The 20,399-nt window shown below is 41.5% G+C and overlaps 1 protein-coding gene across 4 annotated transcripts in view; it reads right to left on the bottom strand.

Annotated features, from left to right (window-relative positions):
• LOC135226522 (growth factor receptor-bound protein 2) overlaps window positions 1-20,399 on the bottom strand; it is a 196,837-nt gene that overhangs the window by 171,295 nt on the left and 5,143 nt on the right. For 2 of the 4 annotated variants that reach the window (XM_064266152.1, XM_064266156.1), the window contains exon 1: window positions 12,130-12,288. The exons of the other annotated variants lie outside the window; for them this stretch is intronic. The gene's annotated coding sequence lies outside the window, so the exon portion shown is untranslated. Of the gene's footprint in view, window positions 1-12,129; window positions 12,289-20,399 lie in introns of those variants that run through there. 4 annotated transcript variants of the gene reach the window in all.

Below are 20,399 nucleotides of genomic sequence, written 5' to 3'. Positions count from 1 at the left end.
CACATGTCCCTTAGCAATAAGCCTAGCCTATGTTAGCGGTTGCTACTGTAGCCTAGTCTATGATTCTGACATCTAAACCTAAGAGCTAAAAGCTTAGAATATGCCAATAAAATGTATAAATAATCAGTATGTACTCATTTCAAATAATTAATAATTAATCATTAACTATAATACACAAAAAAACAAAAAACAAACCTTCCAATCGATTGTTTACATTCAGCTCTTACCCGTCTTACGAGAATCGAACGAGCGCCAAGCAATCATTTTTCCTAGCACACAGTAAGCCATAAATTGTCATTAGTATCTCTCTTCAACTAATGAAACCACCAAACAGTATAATAACCATTCATTTCTATTCTTTATTCTATCTTTACCTAATGGAGATACTGAGTTACTGACAGCTATAATGAAACATACGTATACGTAACGTAATAATAAAAAAGAAGAATTCTAAAAATTACGTATTTGTTGACAGTCTGATTTATTTTATATTTTATGATATCTAATTCACAATTTTTTTTTATTAAATGTATTGCATGTACTCATTTCAAATAATTATTAAGTAACCATTAACTATAATAAACAAACAAAAAAAAGCTTCCAAACGTCTGTTTACATCCAGCACTTACGAGTATCGAACGATCGCCAAGCAATCACTTTTACACAGTAAGCCATAAATTTTCATTATCTCTCTTCAACTACTGAAACTACCAAACAGTATAATAACCATTCATTTCTATTCTTTATTCTATCTCTACCTAATGTTTTTTTTTTTATTAAATGTATTGCATGAATAAGTTTTTCAATTTACAGCAACCTTTTACCAATAGAATACTTAAAGCAGAAGGGGTAGAGGCTGACCAATAGGAGAGCAGGACCTTATGGGGTGACTAGCATCAGGAACCAATGGGAGAGCGGGAGGATGGTGGCGAGTTTACTCAGTTGGCGGCGCGGGAGTTTTTAAAATTGTTCTCTCGGTGGTCCGGGCGAATCTCGGGAATTTACAGCAACAACCTTCGTATCTTGAAAACTTTTCGTATGTAGAGCAGTAAAATTTTTCGCATTGGCTTTCGTATCTCGAGTTTTTCGTAAGTAGAGCCTTTTGTGTCTCGAGGTACTACTGTATACTTCCAATACATAGCCTAATTTCACCAATTTCAACATTTTGTGTGTAGTCTTATACCCAGTTTGGAGGGTCAACACAATACCGAATGGCAACAGAGAGACAGGGAGAGAGAGAGAAAGGAAGGCGAAGGAACGAAGGAAAGGGGTGGCGGTGGAGAGGGGGGGGGAGAGGCTAGGTGGAGCTTTATACGCGTGTTCGTATCCATTTCTGCATAATGAAGTTTTTGTCTCTTGGTACAACGACAAGTGTCGTTATTCTTTCCGATTAGTGATTCACGATACCCTTATAAATTACGGCACTGGGTGTAATGCACTATAGCAAAATCTCGTTCTGATACGAGTGTTCATTACAGAATTTGGTATTGCCCAAAAACGTGCTTGCACTGTCTCTGAAACCCATAGTAGGTATGCTGCTTAGTTGTCAATCAAGTTTTTTGTAATCAAGTATTTTTTACAAGCTAGCTATTGAATAAATTTGTATTTTTCTCAATCAAACATATGCCCATCAATGCTAACTTTCCTCTTTTAACGACTTTCTGGTCATTGCAAATTCGGCCCCATAATTTCTTATGGTGCGAAAACAGAGGCGCAGGGACCGAAAACGATTGCGTCACACTACGGCGATAATCCGGCAGTAAAACATCTTCATATATCCAAAAAGTAAATAATAAAGATATATATGCGCATTACGATTATACCAATTACATGAAAAGCTGATAATCTGCATGAATAACTGGTAAACTGTTCTGCAAGAAAGTTGAGTAAAGCAATTATTTACAATAGGTACGAAAGTCAAGATGTTGTGACGTCATAATACAGGACTTAAAACAACGTTCTAATTCCAAAAAATAATTACTTAAATTTGAGTCAGAATCGAGTTACTTTTTCAATAACGAATACTATTTTCAAATTAATCATCATAAATATGTAAAATATTGATGTTTTACTATTAATCTAAAAAATTATCGAAGTGCACTCTTCGTCGTCGTCTAATACAAACAGTTGTTTACTCGGTGAGGAAAAGTTTTCCGATTGTTGTGATGAAAGTGCCCCAGCATCTGTGGGTACAAGTGGTGTGCGGATTTATCACAGGAAATGGTTAGTTTATTGACATAAGCGACTCCGTAAACATCGAGATGGCGTCAATCTTCTGAATACTTCGAGTTATAAGTAAAAATGTTGAACGCGTTTTGGTGAGATTTGCACTACGTTTGACACCGTTTTCACTACCCTCTGTTTAAATCTTAAAATTTGGCCTTAATTTCTAACTTTGGAGAAAATACTTACTTTGAAAGGAGAGTTTAGCTCCGTTTCTCACCAACAACAAGTCGCGACTGATGCCCATCTCCGATGTCAGGACGCGTTATAGGGTAAAACATCACAGCAGGCCAAACAGGCCACCTACAATCAACGCTTGCCACCCTACGAAAAAGTACATTATAACGCGTCCTGACACCGGAGATGAGCATCAGTCGCGACTTGTTGTTGGTGAGAAACGGAGCTAAAGACCTCTACTCTCCTTTCGAAGTAAGTATTTTCTCCAAAGTTAGAAATTAAGGCCAAATTTTAAGATTTAAACAGAGGGTAGTGAAAAGGGTGGCTACGGCAGTGGAAATCTCACCAAAACGCTTTAGAAATTTTTACTTACAACTAAAAATGTTTCGAAGATTGACGCCATCTTGATGTTTACGGAGTCACTTGTGTCAACAAACTTCCCATTTCCTGTGCTAAATCTGCACACCACTTGTACCCATAGACGCTGGGGCACTTTCATCACAACAATCGTAAACCAACCTCTTACCAGCACTTATTCAAGGGGACTACGGCATTCTTTGCGGCGTTTGCGCTCTTCAATTGTTTATCATGTTGTCAATTGGTATGTTGTTTACCCTCCAAACTAGGTTATAAGACTTACACAAAACATGTATTGTTATGATACAATAAAGTTTTATGCATACTTACCTGGCAGGTATATATATAGCTGTATTTTCTGAAGTCCGACAGAATTTAAAAAACTTCCGACACACGCAGTGGTCGGCCAGGTGGTTAGTACCCATTCCCGCCGCTGGGAGGCGGGTATCAGGAACCATTCCCCATTTTCTATTCATATTTTTATTTCCACTGTCCCCTGAGGGGAGGTGGGTGGGTACTTGAATAATATATATATATCTGCCAGTTAAGTATGAACAAACTTTATTGTATCATAACAATATCATTTTGCTCATGAACTTACCTGTCAGATATATATATATAGTTGAACCCCACCGTTGGAGGTGGGAAGGGACAGAATAGAAGGATTTTGGGACACAAATGCATGCAGATGAATTTACATCTTGGTTCCACCTGTTAGCATAAGCCGACTTCGTGATTACTGTCACCCAAGTCTGCTTCTGCTTTACTAGAGTTGCAGCGAGGTAGAGACCTATAAGTTGGTGCACTCCAGTGATCTGTCAACGGGGGCGTGACCACAAATGTGACTAGACCATATTGACCATACCATGAGGGCTAAGAAGTAAATAAATATATATATAATTAATATATATATCACCACCTGACCAACCTAGCCAAGTTAATGTGTTAACTAAGGCTTCAGAGTTAAGAAGTCGCCGTTGTCAGCGACTCCACAACTAAATTAAGAGCTCTTCCTAACCATTTTCTACAGGATAGGATGAGTAGTACTTCTTGCCCCCAAGATTGTGTCTGCAAACACGTATGGCCCTAGCGAGCAGCAGATCTCATATGCCATCTTCACATCTCGCAGGGAGTGTGAAGTGAACCCAGAGTTGCTTTGCTAAAATATGGTACTCAGGATGTTGCTGAGTGCCATGCTCTGTTGAAATGCTTCCGAGGCCGCGCCCTCACCTCGTGAGCATTCAGATAAAAGATTTCAAATCTTTGTGCAAAACACAATGAAGGAGCATTATTTAGTTTTTTGAAAGAACTCCTTAACCCTAAAACCATGGTGTACTTCGATATGGGCAAGTCTGGTCTTTTCGGAACATTGCAGATTGCCCGACTGACTTCGACTTTCTTGATTTTAATATGATAAAACTTGAGAGACCTGACAGGGCACAGGACTCTCTCTGGCTCCTCCCCACTAACTTGTGCCATCCTTGCTTCCAAGATCCTGGCCCAAGGACAAAAAGGGTTTTCCATTCTTAGGCCATAACGAAAGGCTTAGAGAGCACACTCCTTGTGTTCTCTAAAGCCAAAATTTGTGACGATGGCTTAAAATCTCACTAACCCTCTTTGTCGTATCTAGGGTGGTTAGAAGAAGGCCTTCCTGATCACATACAAGAAGTTAACAGGCAGGAGAGGTTCGAATGCTTTGACATCAAGAACTTCAGACTACGTCTGTACTAAAGTCACCGGTGAACGACCAGTTGACCAGTCAGACGAATCAAGGACAGCAAGGCTGTACCCTGAAGACCAAAAGGCACTATTCTTAGCTGAAGGATGAGTGTCTGGACTGCCTGGGCGATTCAATCTAAGCAAACCTTGGGGGTGTATCAACGCAACCCAACGTCGTCCGCAATCGACTTCGTCAATAAGAAACTCAGGGCTACTATATGTCGCCTGATCTCGCACGAGTGTCTGACTCCGAGAAAACAGGCGAGACAAAAAGTAGATGGTGAGCTAGAATCGAGATTCCACAGACCTCAATGATCGTGAAGGTCTTTGTTGTTTGACAGATGCAAATCTGTCAAACAACATTCTCTGTTGTCTGTTCGCACTGGCAGAATTTTCAAAACTCTCGGCAACCGCTAGACCACTGGTAGTTTCAGGTGATCTCCCCCACGTTTTCCCGTGGCGCTGGTACTTGGAACTAGTATTCCCGTTTTCCTCAGATTTCTCTGAACCCTGTCTCCTGAGGGGATGGAGGGTGGGAATTTAATTATATATACCTGCCAGGTAAGTATGCATAAAACTTTATTGTATCATAACAATATCATTTTTATGCATGACACTTACCTGGCAGGTATATATATAGCTGATTGACACATTTGGAGGTGGGTCACAGACAGCAATATCGTCATAATTCAAAAATTAACTAATTTTTTAAATTATTTATTAAGTTCCTTACCTGCTAAGGTAGCTGACTTCGTAGGTCCTGCCTCTTAGCCTGCTAAACCTTAGTAGCTCTCAACTAGGATGTGACCTGTTTGTTGAGAAAGCTAACAACAAGGGTCTGACAACTGGACGTGACCAATTTGTTGACAGGAAACCCTAGCCCTCTCTTACCAGGGGCATTCATGCTAGGATAAGTTAGACCACCTGAACCCACACACAAAGCTAACGTAACACATTACACTTCACAGTACTGAAGAGGAAATAACCCTCTCAGACAACCATAAAAAGAACACCACTTAATTAAAATACCTAGCATGTTAGTAATCTATCGAGACGATTCGTACGGACTTTTGCAATCCTGTAACGAACCTCTAGATGATCGTTACATTCTACGCCTGTTGTTATAATAGGCTCTTTCTCGTAAACTCGAGCACGGACGAGAGAAGATACTTCTTAAGATATGAGAGAGAGCTGTGGAATATCAGAGTTGATGTGGACCACTGGTTCCAAAAACTCGTTTCGAGGGACTGGAGGGACGACCGAATTGCATTTACTTCTTTCAGATTAAGATCCAGGACATCTGAAACACTATCCAGATGTCCGGCACCTCCTTCTATCATGAAGCACTGAGAGATGTTCAGAATAATTCCTAGATCTTGAATAATATTTCAGTTTCCCGTAGTAAAAAACTGTGGTCTGAATTGCAGTCTATTCGGGGAAACAAACTTCTTCAGGAAGGAAATGGTCCCCAGCAAGCTCATCCATTCCCTCCCCGAGTATGCTTACTTCCCTATAAGGCTGCGCTTTGCCTAAGCAGGAGAGCATATAAAAGTGCAATGTTGCGGTAGACTCGTAGTTCTATACCGTGCGGTAACGAGCACCGAAAGGATTAAGAGATAACTCTGTTGAACATAGTAAGGCAAAACTAATGCAACGTTTATTCATTCACGTAAGAAAATCCCCTCAATCTTAGGCTAAAGTCCGTGATTGTAGGACAGAGATACAGTTAGTCAGTCAATCCCGCAGGAGAGACGTAACCGCCAGCACAGAGATACGGTTAGTCAGTCAATCCCGCAGGAGAGAGAGACGTAACCTACCGTGCATGACAGCGCACGATCTGTTACTGGCTCGGTTGGAACTTGGACAGTCAGACACAGCAGCAGCCAGCAGCTTACGAACGTCGTCTCTTAACTTTATGTCTGGGTTGCCAGCTACCCTATTACTACGAAAGAAATAGGTCCGTTATTTTTTGAACAAAAAGAGACTCTCAAGCTGGTATATTTAAGCGAAACAGAAAACGCTAAATATATATGATGCGTTTGTGTCGTCAGAACACTACCATACAACGGTAAAAGATAAATCGGAAACTCCTGGAAGGCTGCAGGGAGTGACGATTAAATGTCCTTAAAATAGTAGACAATAGACCTCTCGGTTGCCATCCGAAGAGGTAACTACAGCAAGCGTGTATGACTTGAACCAACCAGTAGTAAAATAACGCAAGGCAAAAAAAAATTTTTATATCACAATAAAGTTTGTTCATACTTACCTGGCAGACATATATATAGCTGAATTCGGAAATACAGCTACATACATATCTGACAGGCAAGTTTCATGAACAAAAACTTAGAGAATCGAAGCAGACAGCTCAAGCTTCTTAAGATACTGGACATAAGCGTTCATTGACGTAGTCCTACCAGTCTATTTCTTGTACGAGTCTGCGAATGAGGAAGGAGAGCTCTTCCGAACCTTGTCCTTATTCGCTTACGCAATATCAAGTTAATATGTTTGTCAATGAGAACTAACCCATTAACGGTACAGAGAGATATTTTGTCAATGAGGGGAGACCCACTTACTTGACAAAACGATAGTATATTGTCAATGGGGGAAAGTCGTCACTGAATTGACAAAACGTAATCCAGGAAGTCGAGCCTTTTATTTTTCGATTCCCGTCTCAAACAAGGAAGGGACAAGAATCCTGTTAAGAGACTGGGCTTACGGTAGGTAGAACGACGATGCTCAATCGGCATGGAAGTCTCGACTAGCCAAACTAACAAAATCTATCATCTGAAAAACCCTTTCAGATGGTCTAAAAAGCTTTAATTTATGGCAGTATGGCAAAGGAAGTCCTGTCTTGCGCTTTCCTGAAGAGCGTCCTTTTGATGAGTGCCTTTGCAAGAATCCTACTGAACGTTGCCGAAAATCCTGACGTTCAGGACGTCGAGCCTTTACATACCCGTAACTGTCTTATCTCAAAGTCTTGACTGAGGTAGAGAAAAACGAGATCTTCCTTGAGCTTCCTTAACTCCATCCACCTTTGCGAAAAGCAATATAATATTGACAGAGACCTCTGAATTCAGAAACCCGAGGTCTTGCTGGGTTTCGAAGACGAAGTTCTGTTCACTTTCTTGAGGCTCAAATCTTAAACAAGAGCTTGAAGAGTTCAACAGAAACATTCTGGTGCGCGCTCAGCGTCCACTGGCGAGGACGCTCGGCGTCCACTGGCGAGGACGCTCGGCGTCCTGGTGCGCGCTCGGCGTCCACTGGCGAGGACGCTTGGCGTCCACTGGCGAGGACGCTCGGCCGTCCTGGTGCGCGCTCGGCGGCCACTGGCGAGGACGCTCGGCGTCCACTGGTGAGTGCGTCCATCCGAGCGTCCTGTTCAAGCCGATCGTCAAATAAGCGTGCAGAAAAGCGTCACGCTCCTGACAGGCGTCAAAACAAGCGAGAGAAACTGCCTCTTTTTCTATTTCTTGGTGGAAAGAAGTACACGTGATCAGGCAACTTTCGCCTTCTTACTTCTCACTGAAACACATAACGAGGGAGAAGGGACGTGAAGCGTCCTCTTCTATAAAGCTTCTTAGAGGGCGCGAGTCCTTCCGAGAGCTCCAACCCTTGTGCGGGGAGGACGCCTCGGAGGACGAGAAGCAATCCTTCAGGATTCGTGCATGTGCACGCACTTTGGCAGTCTGGGGATTTTCATCAGAAACTGCCGAAGGCACGCCAGATCGGTGGGGTTCCCTGTAACCCTCCTTCGGCTTTCGACTGCCCTCTCCCTTGGTTTCTGGAGTTCGACAGAGGTCTAGACCTAGAGGCGTTATAAGGCCGATCTGACGCACCCTCCACTACACAAGGGGCACTGTCACTACACTTAGCCACTTCACTATTGCTCTCTAAAGCAAGCACTTTCGATTCTAAGTTACGAATCGAAATAGTATAAGAGAAAGGGCAATAACCTCTACAGACACTGTTAGGGCCCGAAGGCAACATTACAGGGTTAGGCGTAACAAAAACAGAAGTAGAACTCTTCACAACAATGAAGGAGAGCGCATCACCTCTCGCAGACATAGTCATAACCCGTAGGCCATACTACAGCGTTAGGCAAAATAAAGTCTACCGGAAGGTTAGCAGTATCACTACCCTGACTTTCGTAATTGATTATTGCGTACATACTAAACAAACTTTTTCCTTACGGAATTAGACACGTTTACTGATTAATTGCGTTACATACGAATCATACTTTTTCCTTACGGAAATAGAACAATGTTACTGATTAATTGCGCCCCCCAAGTGCGGAACTACCGAAGCTTTCGGTAGCCACACCCTATCTTTGCAGACAACACCCTCTGAAACTAGCCTAACTAGATTCAGATATCTTATTGCAAAAATGAATCAAATTCAAATCAATTTAAGATAGCGTATGCCTAGCCACAAATCCAAGTAAATAAATTAAAAGACAATTAGGATACTTAGCGGCTAAATGAAGTTTCCAAAATCCTAAGCCGGAGGTACGAAAACAGGTGTTTTCAGTACCGGCGACAGAAAATTTATGAATAGAAAATGGGAATGGTTCCTGATACCGCCTCCCAGCGGCGGAAAATGGGTACTAACCACCTGGCCGACCACTGCGTGTGTCGGAAGTTTTTTAAATTCTGTCGGACTTCAGAAAATACAGCTATATATATACCTGCCAGGTAAGTGTCATGCAATAAAACGGGGGAAATAAGTGAAATTAGCGTATCTATTTGTATTATATATACGTACATATTACAGCAATTTTTTTTTCATCATTACTGCATTACTATGACAACTAGAATTCATCGAAACAGTTTGTAAATGCATCGGCGTATGTGTGACGCTCCACTAGATTGGCAACGATGAGTCATTTTTCCTCATGTCGTCTGCTCGTAAGTATACATCCGAAACATTTGTAATTTTTGGGGTTGGGGGTTAATTTGGTTGTAAAAAAGGGATTAATAGACATGAATTAAATAAACATTTTGAAGTAAAGTTAAACTAAATATTGAGTAAAGTAAACAATTAAGGGAATAAAGCTTTGCATCTCATAATCAGTGTTGTCGTCTGCTGCTCGTAACTGTGTTTGCCGAGTGAGTGCTTAGGAACCAGGAACCACAGCGTGGTTCAAGTGCACTGTGGATGAATTAAGACCAAAATGGGTATAATTACAATCAAATAAGCACTGTGGAGTTTCAGTTGTGATGGCAGTAAGGATAAAAACCACCGATTACAAGGTAAGAATGAATTCAGTTCCAACCATAACCCCGGGAATAACAAGTTTCATACTTTCACTAATATAGGCAACAAAATGTTGTTTTATTGTGCTGATTACAACTGCAATCTTGAGTAAGATCAATAAACGTTACATATATACGCTAACATTGTTCAAATGAGTGCTGGGAAGGCTGGGGAAAGATGGTGGCCGTCACTGATGAGAACCTTCCATGCAAAACGTAGCCGCCATATTGGATTTCAAAACTGCCTTGAAAACATATTTTACGAAGAGCTCACGTGCTTATTTTAGTTCGTATGCTTTAACATATCACATTATGTTGACGAAACTTCAGTCTTTTAAATGGTATGCTTAGAGTTGCAATTGTATTCTTGTTTCACCAATTAAATATCAAGTGAATAAGACCCGTCCACCGTGATGAGGGTTGGCCTGCCGTGGTGTTCTACCCTAATGTACTTTTTTGGGGATTGTCCAAGCTGATCGTACACGGTCCACTCTGGACCCCACGGTTTTTTACCCTATTTCACCAAGACCTCACATGCCTACTTTAATTACCTAGTATGGCGCTCTCATAGATACTATATCACATTATGTTGACGAAACTTCAATCTTTTGAATAGTATGCTTAAAGATGTTAGGTAAATATAGAGTGAAAAAGGCTGATCCACGCGATGACGATGGATCCACTGCGGTGTTTCCCCCATAGGCTATCTCACTTTGTTAACAAAACTTCAATCTTTTGAATGGTATGCTTAAATATTGAATTGTATTTTTGTTTCACACACTAAATATCAAGTGAAAAGGGGGTCTTCTTCACGAGTAAGATGGACTCAATGCGATTGTTTACCCTAAATATAACGAACTGGATATTGGTACGGCAGCCGTACCCCGATCTCGTAGAATATTGGTACGGCAGTGAATTGCGCATGCGCTAACCGTTGTTTACCGCCTCACGCATATCCAAAGACTATATACTGAAGTATATACACAGTCTTTGGGCATATCAGTGACAGCAAGAAAAATGGTGACGGAACAGCATGAACCGCGGAATAATACATTAGTTTTCGCCGAAAAAACAGATGTTTTCAGGCTTTAACGAGCTGAAGAAAGCCATAGACATCTATGAAGACTCAAACTTTCAAAAATTGGGTAATTCATGGTATATACGTAGGTCACGAACGATCGAATCGGCCCTGAAAAGAATTCCGAAGAGGAGATTCAAAGAGGATTATATATATATACATCTACCATCGTACCTTTGGTGACTTTTTCGGCTCTTTATTCTGCCCGACGTCGGCAGCTGCAAGGGCCGTTATATACTTTACAATATTCTTTTAATTCACTTCATTGGGTATATTGCAGCTGTCGGAGAAGACGATAGAATTTACCAGGTCCATTAAAATCTGGATAGTGTTGTTTTTGTAGTACAAAAAAGCGGGACACAATTCACAAAAGCTAAACAAACAAAAAACAGGGGGAGGAACATTTTGCTAACTGAAAAAAGGGGGACAGATGTTCAAAAAGTGTGACTGTCCCACCTAAAAGCCGAGCTCTGGTTTACATAATACAGTATGATTAGCAAACTGGTAAACGGATACAGCTAACTGCCGTATCTACAGCAAGTCAAGACCGCAAATACGGCGCCAATGACAGAATCTGCCGTACCCTCACCGCACTATATTATTTGTACGGCAGGAAGTTCTGAAATTGACGCATGCGCAATTCACTGCCGTACCAATATCTACCACGATCGGGATACGGCTGCCGTACCTATATCCTGTGCCAAATATTAAAGTGATAAAAGTGACCGTTAGGAAGATCATTATCCGCACAGCAACGTTTTACCCCAAAGTACTTTTTTCTGGAAGGTGGGTCAACGAGCGGGAAAGATCGGCCCAGGTAGTCCACTCGGCCTCAGAAGGGAGCAGAACGTAGGCTAATCAGGTTAAGTAACTGACGGTAATCTGTACCCTGGCTTGCAAAAGATTTAGCTTTAACAGAAATTGGTGGGCCTCTCCTGCTCTAAGGGTAATTTCGGATACTATACTATGCTTTAATGAATCAAATCCAGTAGCCTAATAGGAGCTTCCCCCCCAAAAAGGGAGCTGCTGGTTTCAGGTCGCTCGGCCTTCGCCAGATTTACTGGTGATATAGGCCTGTGTGCATAGGCCTCCAGACGCCGAAACAACTTAATTCGTTTATCGAAATGCAAACTTGGGGTCCCCAGACTTTTGATAGGTGTAATGGAGTGACCATTCAAGGTAAATATGGGTAAATGTCCGCGGAATTCGGTTTTAATTCGGACGAACTCGACGAGAGAGGGCAGAGTCAACAAATGACCATCGCCTCATTTCACCGCCATTTGGTCACTTATCAGGCGCTGATACGGCGTAAAAATACGGTACCTGAGTAATAGACGAACTATGCAGTCAGCGGCGTTCCTTTCCAACGTATAAAAAGACCTGGATAAAGAAATATCTCCAAAAGTATAAAAGAGATTTAGATATTCTCACTCCATTACATCGCTACTGAAACACATCGCTCCTGAAACAGTGTTGCCATATTTACATGGGAGGGTGATTCACACTATGGCGTTGTGGTGCTTCTCGGGATAAAGGGCTGCAGATGCTGAATATTTCGGAATTTTCTCAGATGTTTAAGCGCAAGAAACCCCCTTCTCGGTGCGTGAAAATCCACCTTTGAAAAATTCTAGGATAAAACGATATCAGAAGTCCTTCTACAGAAAGTCAACGGGTGCGATAAATTAGTGTAATACTTAGAAAATACTCGAACACGTTATCACGACTCAGCAACTGCCTCAAGGTTTGCTTGTTCGATTTCCTCGTACAGAATGATAACAATCACAACTCTGATATTTCATCGTCCTTAATTATCATTTTAGCAATAAGCATGCATGCCTACATGCGCTACTGTAGATGAAGACCTGCATATCTATGACAATACAAATGCATTGAATACAGACACGCATTTATATACATACATATATATATATATATATATATATATATATATATATATATATATATATATATATAATAAGGTACAAATGTCCTTCAATATCTAATTCGCTCTACCTCGGAATTGATATACTTTCATATATGTTAACCAAAGGGGAATTTTTAGTTGATAAAAAATTCGTCGGCTCATGGGCTCAACCATGGAACCAAGAATTCAGGATGATACAGTGACGGCGTTTTTCCCACAAGGCTATCACGATAGCCTTGCGGGTAAAATGCCGTCACTGTACGTCCTGAATTCTTGGTGTCATGGTTCGAGCCCATGAGCCTACAAAAGTATATTAATTCTGAGGTATAGAGCGAATTAGATATTAAAGGACATTTGTTGCTTAATGAGAGTATATGAATCACGGCGATGTGATAAAACACACACACACACACACAAACATATATATATATATATATATATATATATATATATATATATATATATATAAGTTTAGAAAGGATGGCAACAGACAACCTTCTACTGCATTACCTAAGCAAGATATTAAAGATAAAGTTGCCAAGCCCACTTCCTTCTGTTTGACTCCAGGAAAAGCTGGAAACTATTTAAAGCCTGATGGATTAGTCATTAGTGGGTGGACCATGCAAATGAGAGCTGAGAGCTGTAGTACCACCACTCTGCCACAGCATGGTGAGGAGTGTGATTAACCAGGACATAAAAGTTATGGCTGGGTTAGGGAAATGTTCTGAAAGTGAATGAATTGAAAGGAATATTTGTTCATCTGTCGTATAATAGCAAGGATGACAGAGTACAGTAAGAATTATAGGTGTTTAACGGTACTACACAATGGAAGCGGCTTTCTTCTCGAAGCATGTGGGAGTGAATTAAATGGATAATGGCAGGATGAGCGTAAGGGTGAGTCACTGAATAAGTGACGCAAGAAAGGTACCGGTTTGTATGTGTATGAGTGTGTAAATGACAGGGAGAAACTTTGGAATGTCGAGTACACGTGAAAAATAAATGATTGGAGTTGGAGACATGAGCTGTTTGCGTAAAACAGGTGGCACCTGAATAAATGGAAGGATATGAAATATGAGGATTCATTGAATTAGCAAAAACGCTTGTGATGTTGAGTAGATGGTCTAGAATACTTGGATATGGTTCAGTCAGGTGGAAAGAACGAAGTACAATAGGCTGAAAAAATTATAATTCGAACTCGTAAGGAAGACGAGAGAGAGAGAGAGAGAGCCTCATTAATGCATTACTTTTAGCTAAGCGTTTCATATAACTATTTAATCGTGGCTTTAGTGTTTGCTTAAGAGCAAGGATGAACCACCGGGCAGAAATGTCACACACTATGTAATAGACACAAGATTGCAAGATGATACACAAATACTAGAAATATTGTTAAAACATTACGGATAGCACAGATTGGTAATAGAAATGCCAAAAATCACACGGTGAAAATCGTGCGTGTAGTACCACGATACACTTTTAAAAAGGACGGTCCTTGAGCTTATAGCCTGCTTCTAACTATTACTACGGATATGAGTCGCACGCCAAGGTTTCGTTTCCAACTAAGCAAATGTGACTCTCAGCATTTCACGTGAATCACGAATTGATCAAGGGAGTACCTACGTGTATGACATCGACAGGTATGGAGTTCTGTCTTCAATTTGTAAGCAAATAATAATAATAATAATAATAATATAATAATAATAATAATAATAATAATAATAATAATAATAATAAAACCTAGGCACGATCCCAAGATCCCTGAAAAGGAATACAGAAAAACTAGACGCTGAAGTAGCTCCAGGACTCATGCAGAAGAGTGTGATCCTAGAAACGTCGTACATAGTAAGAAAAGTGATGGACTCCTAAGGAGGCAGGATGCAACCCGGAACCCCACACTATAAATACCACCCAGTCGAATTGGAGGACTGTGATAGAGCACACAACAACAACAACAATAATAATAATAATAATAAAATAATAATAATAATAATAATAATAATAAGAATAATAAATATAATAATAATAATAATAATAATAATAATAATAATATAATATACAAGTAACTGGCTACTTCAGCAGCGTTACACTTGTAGAGATTCTTCTCTATTTTGCGAATAACGGCTTTTTCGGTGATACTTAAACAGGCTAGTAGAGCGCCTATAGAGGTCATGGTAAAATACAGGGTCAAAATAGGTGTATATATTTGAATTTTACAGATAAACTATGATACCATAGTCATCAAAGTCATTAACGATTTTCTCTCTCTCTCTCTTTCCTAAAGCGAGCTTTCGTCTGGAGCTGCCAGACATCCTCGGGCTGGGAAGCTGAGGGTGGACTGATCTTGGTACGTACGCCTTGGCTAAACGCCTCAACCAAATTTTGACCCCTTACGTCCCGAGTCGGTACAGCCTGCAGTCTTCGGCAGAGTTCTTAGAAGCCATCAAGGACGCCCCTGGTACCGGGATTGTCGCCTCGCTGGATGTAGAGTCCCTATTTACGAACGTGCCTGTCGACGAAACCATAGATATAATCCTTGATCGTGTCTACAGGAATCAGTCGACAGCGCCCCTCAACATACCGGAAGCCTCGCTCCGTACGCTGCTGGAGATATGCACGAAGAAGGCCCCTTTCTCCACCCACCGTGGCCAGATGTTCTGCCAAAAGGACGGCGTGGCGATGGGCTCTCCACTGGGGGTCCTCTTCGCTATCTTTTATATGGGCACCGTGGAGGAAGGGGGGGGGGGGGGGGACGGTCTTCGCCAGGATGCAGCAACCCCGCAGATATGGACGTTATATTGACGACATCTTTGTGCAAGTCGACGCCGAGGATGAGGTAGAAGCCCTCCCTCAAGCATTTCAGCAGTGTAGTGTGCTGAATTACACAGTCGAACGCAGCTCCGACGATCGGCTCCCCTTCCTCGACGTCCTTGTAAGCAAGACGGAAGACGGTCTCCGTACTTCAGTCTACACAAAGAAAACCAATTTAGGACTTTGCCTCAACGGAGACAGCGAGTGCCCCGCCAGATTCATAAGCACCACCGTCAGGGCCTTCGTCAGGAGGGCCCTCTCCCACTGCTCGACCTGGCAGGACACTCACCAGGAACTCGACCGCGCCTCCCAAGCACTTGTGAATAACGGGTACTCAAATAAATTAATCAGCAAGGAAGTCCGCACAGCCCTGGAGAAATGGTACGATAGTGAGAGCCCGCAGCCCCGCCCCCAGGATAATATCAAGCTGTACTACAAAGCCTTCATGAGTTCCCATTACCGTGAAGAAGAGGACGCCATTAAGAAAATTATTTTTGATAATGTATCCCCGACTGACGACACCAAGAATATCGACTTAATCATATATTACCAGAATCGGTAGGTACGCTGCGATTCCTTATTATGAAAAATAACCCCTCTCCACAGGTACGAGAACCCCTGAAGCAGACGCATGTAGTGTACCAGTATACATGCCCAGTCCGCGAATGCAGCGGCGCCTACGTAGGTATGACTACCATGCGACTGTCGAAGAGACTCTAGTGCCACGCCCAAGAGGGGGCTATAAAGAATCACGCCCGCACCAAACATCACGAGGCCATCTCCCGGGATGTCATCATAAAGAACACGAAGATCATCGGGAAGGCCCCTGATGCCCGTCGGTTGCGCCTGCTGGAGGCGCTCCTCATCCAGCAAATAAAACCTATTCTGAATACGACGCAGGAAGAATTTCTCCTCCCTACGAGTATGAGAAGACCTGCCACCAACAATGACACCACCGATCATGACAACTCTATGGATGACAACGCCCCCGAACGAGGTACTCCTGCAGCCGATGGAAATCAAAGTAGCCGTGACGTCCCACAGCGTAGCGCAACGCCCATCAATGTTACAGCGCCGCTTAGGAGGTCCAGGCGGCTGCAGGATATGCTGCAACGCAACCATCGGCTCGAAGAAAGTGGCTTGAGACCTGGCTCAGGCAACCAATGAAAACAAGACTCACCGCCACCAGCCAATAGGAGACAAGCATGGGGCAGACCCCATGCTGTCAACCACAGATATAACGAGGACGGACACCACACCAAGATCAGTCCACCCTCAGCTTCCCAGCCCGAGGATGTCTGGCAGCTCCAGACGAAAGCTCGCTTTAAGAAAGAGAGAGAGAGAGAGAAAATCGTTAATGACTTTGATGACTATGGTATCATAGTTTATCTGTAAAATTCAAATATATTCACCTATTTTGACCCTGTATTTTACCATGACCTCTATAGGCGTTCTACTAGCCTGTTTAAGTAGCACCGAAAAAGCCGCTATTCGCAAAATAGAGAAGAATCTCTACAAGTGTAACGCTGCTGAAGTAGCCATTACTTTTAATAAAGTATGCTTGAGAGAGGGTCTGCTCCCTAAGTACAATAATAATGATAATAATAATAACCATCTGATGTTCATGCCTTCATGGACGACATCAAGCTGTATGGTAAGATCATCAAGGAAATAGATACCCTAATCCAGACTGTAAGGATTGTATCTGGGGACATCAGGAAGGAGTTTGGAATAGAAAAATGCGCCTTAGTCAACATACAAAAAGGCAAAGTAACGAGGACTGAAGGGATAAAGCTACCAGATGGGAGCGACAACAAACACATAGATAAGACTGGATACAAATACCTGGGAATAATGGAAGGAGGGGATATAAAACACCAAGAGATGAAGGACACAATCAGGAAAGAATATATGCAGAGACTCAAAGCGATACTCAAGTCAAAATTCAACGCCGGAAATATGATAAAAGCCATAAACACATGGGCAGTGCCAGTAATCAGATACAGCGCAGGAATAGTGGAATGGACGAAGGCAAAACTCCGCACCATAGATCAGAAAACCAGGAAACATATGCCAATACACAAAGCACTACACCCAAGAGCAAATACAGACAGACTATACATAACACGAAAGGAAGGAGGGAGAGGACTACTAAGTATAGAGGACTGCGTCAACATCGAGAAAAGAGCCATGGGGCAATACCTGAAAACCAGTGAAGACGAGTGGCTAAAGAGGGCATGGGAAGAAGGACTAATAAAAGTAGACGAAGACCCACAAATATACAGAGACAGGAGAATGACAAACAGAACAGAGGAATGGCACAACAAACCAATGCACGGACAATACATGAGACAGACTAAAGAACTAGCCAGCGATGACACATGGCAATGGCTACAGAGGGGAGAGCTCAAGGAGGAAACTGAAGGAATGATAACAGCGGCACAAGATCAGGCCCTAAGAACCAGATATGTTCAAAGAACGATAGACGGAAATAACATTTCTCCCATATGTAGGAAGTGCAATACGAAAAATGAAACCATAAACCACATAGCAAGCGAATGCCCGGCACTTGCACAGAACCAGTACAAAAAGAGGCATGATTCAATAGCAAAAGCCCTCCACTGGAGCTTGTTCAAGAAACATCAGCTACCTTGCAGTAATAAGTGGTACGAGCACCAACCTGAGGGAGTGATAGAAAACGATCAGGCAAAGATCCTCTGGGACTATGGTATCAGAACAGATAGGGTGATACGTGCAAATAGACCAGACGTGACGTTGATTGACAAAATCAAGAAGAAAGTATCCCTCATTGATGTCGCAATACCATGGGACACCAGAGTTGAAGAGAAAGAGAGGGAAAAAATGGATAAGTATCAAGATCTGAAAATAGAAATAAGAAGGATATGGGATATGCCAGTGGAAATTGTACCCATAATCATAGGAACACTAGGCACGATCCCAAGATCCCTGAAAAGGAATACAGAAAAACTAGAGGCTGAAGTAGCTCCAGGACTGATGCAAAAGAGTGTGATCCTAGAAACGGCGCACATAGTAAGAAAAGTGATGGACTCCTAAGAAGGCAGGATGCAACCCGGAACCCCACACTATAAATACCACCCAGTCAAATTGGAGGACTGTGATAGAGCAAAAAAAAAAAAAAAAAAGAAAAAAAGATGATAATAATAATAATAATAATAATAATAATAATAATAATAATAATAATAATAATAATAATAATAATAATAATAATAATAATAATAATAATCAAAAGGATGCAGCTTGATTCACAACATACGCCTCTGGGAAAATGCTGCCATTTGGGTCTTTCCCAAGGTTTCACTTCCACAAATCTTCACTTATCTCTCCAGCTTCTCTTCGTGGACATTACTGGAACGAACCCAGGGATTAGTAGTGCGAGTGCAGCAACAATGGGTCACAATAAGGCCAGAGAACCAAATTCGTTCAAGAGCAACCAATTCACACACGATAAAGAGCCCAGCACCATTTGCATTCACCGAGATTCCTATTAGAATCAGTCAGTGGCGAGCATTACCTTTATTTAAACTTGAGGCTCTGTCTCGTGTTGACTCTACAGAGATTATGAAGTTAACAGAATGACAAATTCGGTCTCTCGTCCTCGTTGCTGCCCACGGAAAAGGCGTACGTCACTATCTCACTTTCAATTTGTTTCACTTTTCTTGATTTTATGTACAGCTCTCCACAGGGATGATTCCCTCTCTGGCGGGCTCTTGGCCGTTTTTAAAATAAGGTGCTTCTTATACTTTTTAATTGTCTTTTAGTGTTTTCTCGTCAATGTCATAGCTCCTGTAGAATCATTTTTTAAATTTGCTTTCTAGTTGTATGATCTTCACTTCAGGCGGTATTTTGTCGTATAGTTTTGGTGTACAATGTACAAATGCTATCTCGTCTGACTTACAATCTGTTCTAGGTTCAAATAGCTTATATGCTTCACTTGCATGTCTGATTACAATATTCATTCCAGGTCTAAAGAAGCTTAAGCAGTTTCTTAGATATGTTAGCTCACCATATTTTAGTCTTTAAAGACGTATTTTATATTCTGTTCTTGCTTTTACCGGGAGCTCAGTCAGTGCTAGGATTATTCTGTCACGGAAACTTAGTCCCTTTACTAATCTGGCTGCTTTATTTTGTACTCCTAGCTTGCTAAGTTCTTAGTAGGTAAATAGGGAGTCCGTAGTATATAACGTTGCATTAATCAATCCTCAAAAGTATTTGGTTGCAAATTGCTGTTTTCAGAGTATCTTCGTTTAGGTATTTTCTAACAAATGCAATGTTTCTAATACGATAGTTACAGGTTTTTACAATATGTAATATATAGGTCTCTTCATTGACATTTATTATCAATAAACACTCCCAAGTGCCCCACTATTTCTACAATATTTATGTATTATCGACGAACCAATCGTTATTCTTTTGAAGTTATCATATTTTCGTAGGGCACTGTCAGATCCAAATAGCATGCACTCAGTTTTGTCTTCATTAAGCTTCAATTTCTTCGCCGGCATCCATTATTTTCATATCTTTCATCATTGCATCACTTTTATTAATGGCGTCTTCTACCGTTTCGACAGGAAAATAGAGCAAAGTATCACCAGCATACACCTTATACTTAACCTTGTGCTTATTTAGAATTCTAGATAGTTCAATTATGTAAATGCCAAATAGCAACGGACCCAGAACGCTTCCTTGGGGCACTCCCTTCGTTAGGTTTTTCCTTTCTGATTTCACATCTGATATAACTACTTCAACCTTCCTGTTTTCTGAGTAGCTTTTATATAATTTGCGTACACCATCTTCGATGCCTACTAGTCTCAAATCTTCAAGC

This window comes from Macrobrachium nipponense, chromosome 14 (assembly GCF_015104395.2).
Source record: "Macrobrachium nipponense isolate FS-2020 chromosome 14, ASM1510439v2, whole genome shotgun sequence".
Lineage (NCBI taxonomy): Eukaryota > Metazoa > Arthropoda > Malacostraca > Decapoda > Palaemonidae > Macrobrachium > Macrobrachium nipponense.
Note: the sequence above shows the minus strand (reverse complement) of the source record. Positions and strands in the feature narration are given on the sequence as shown.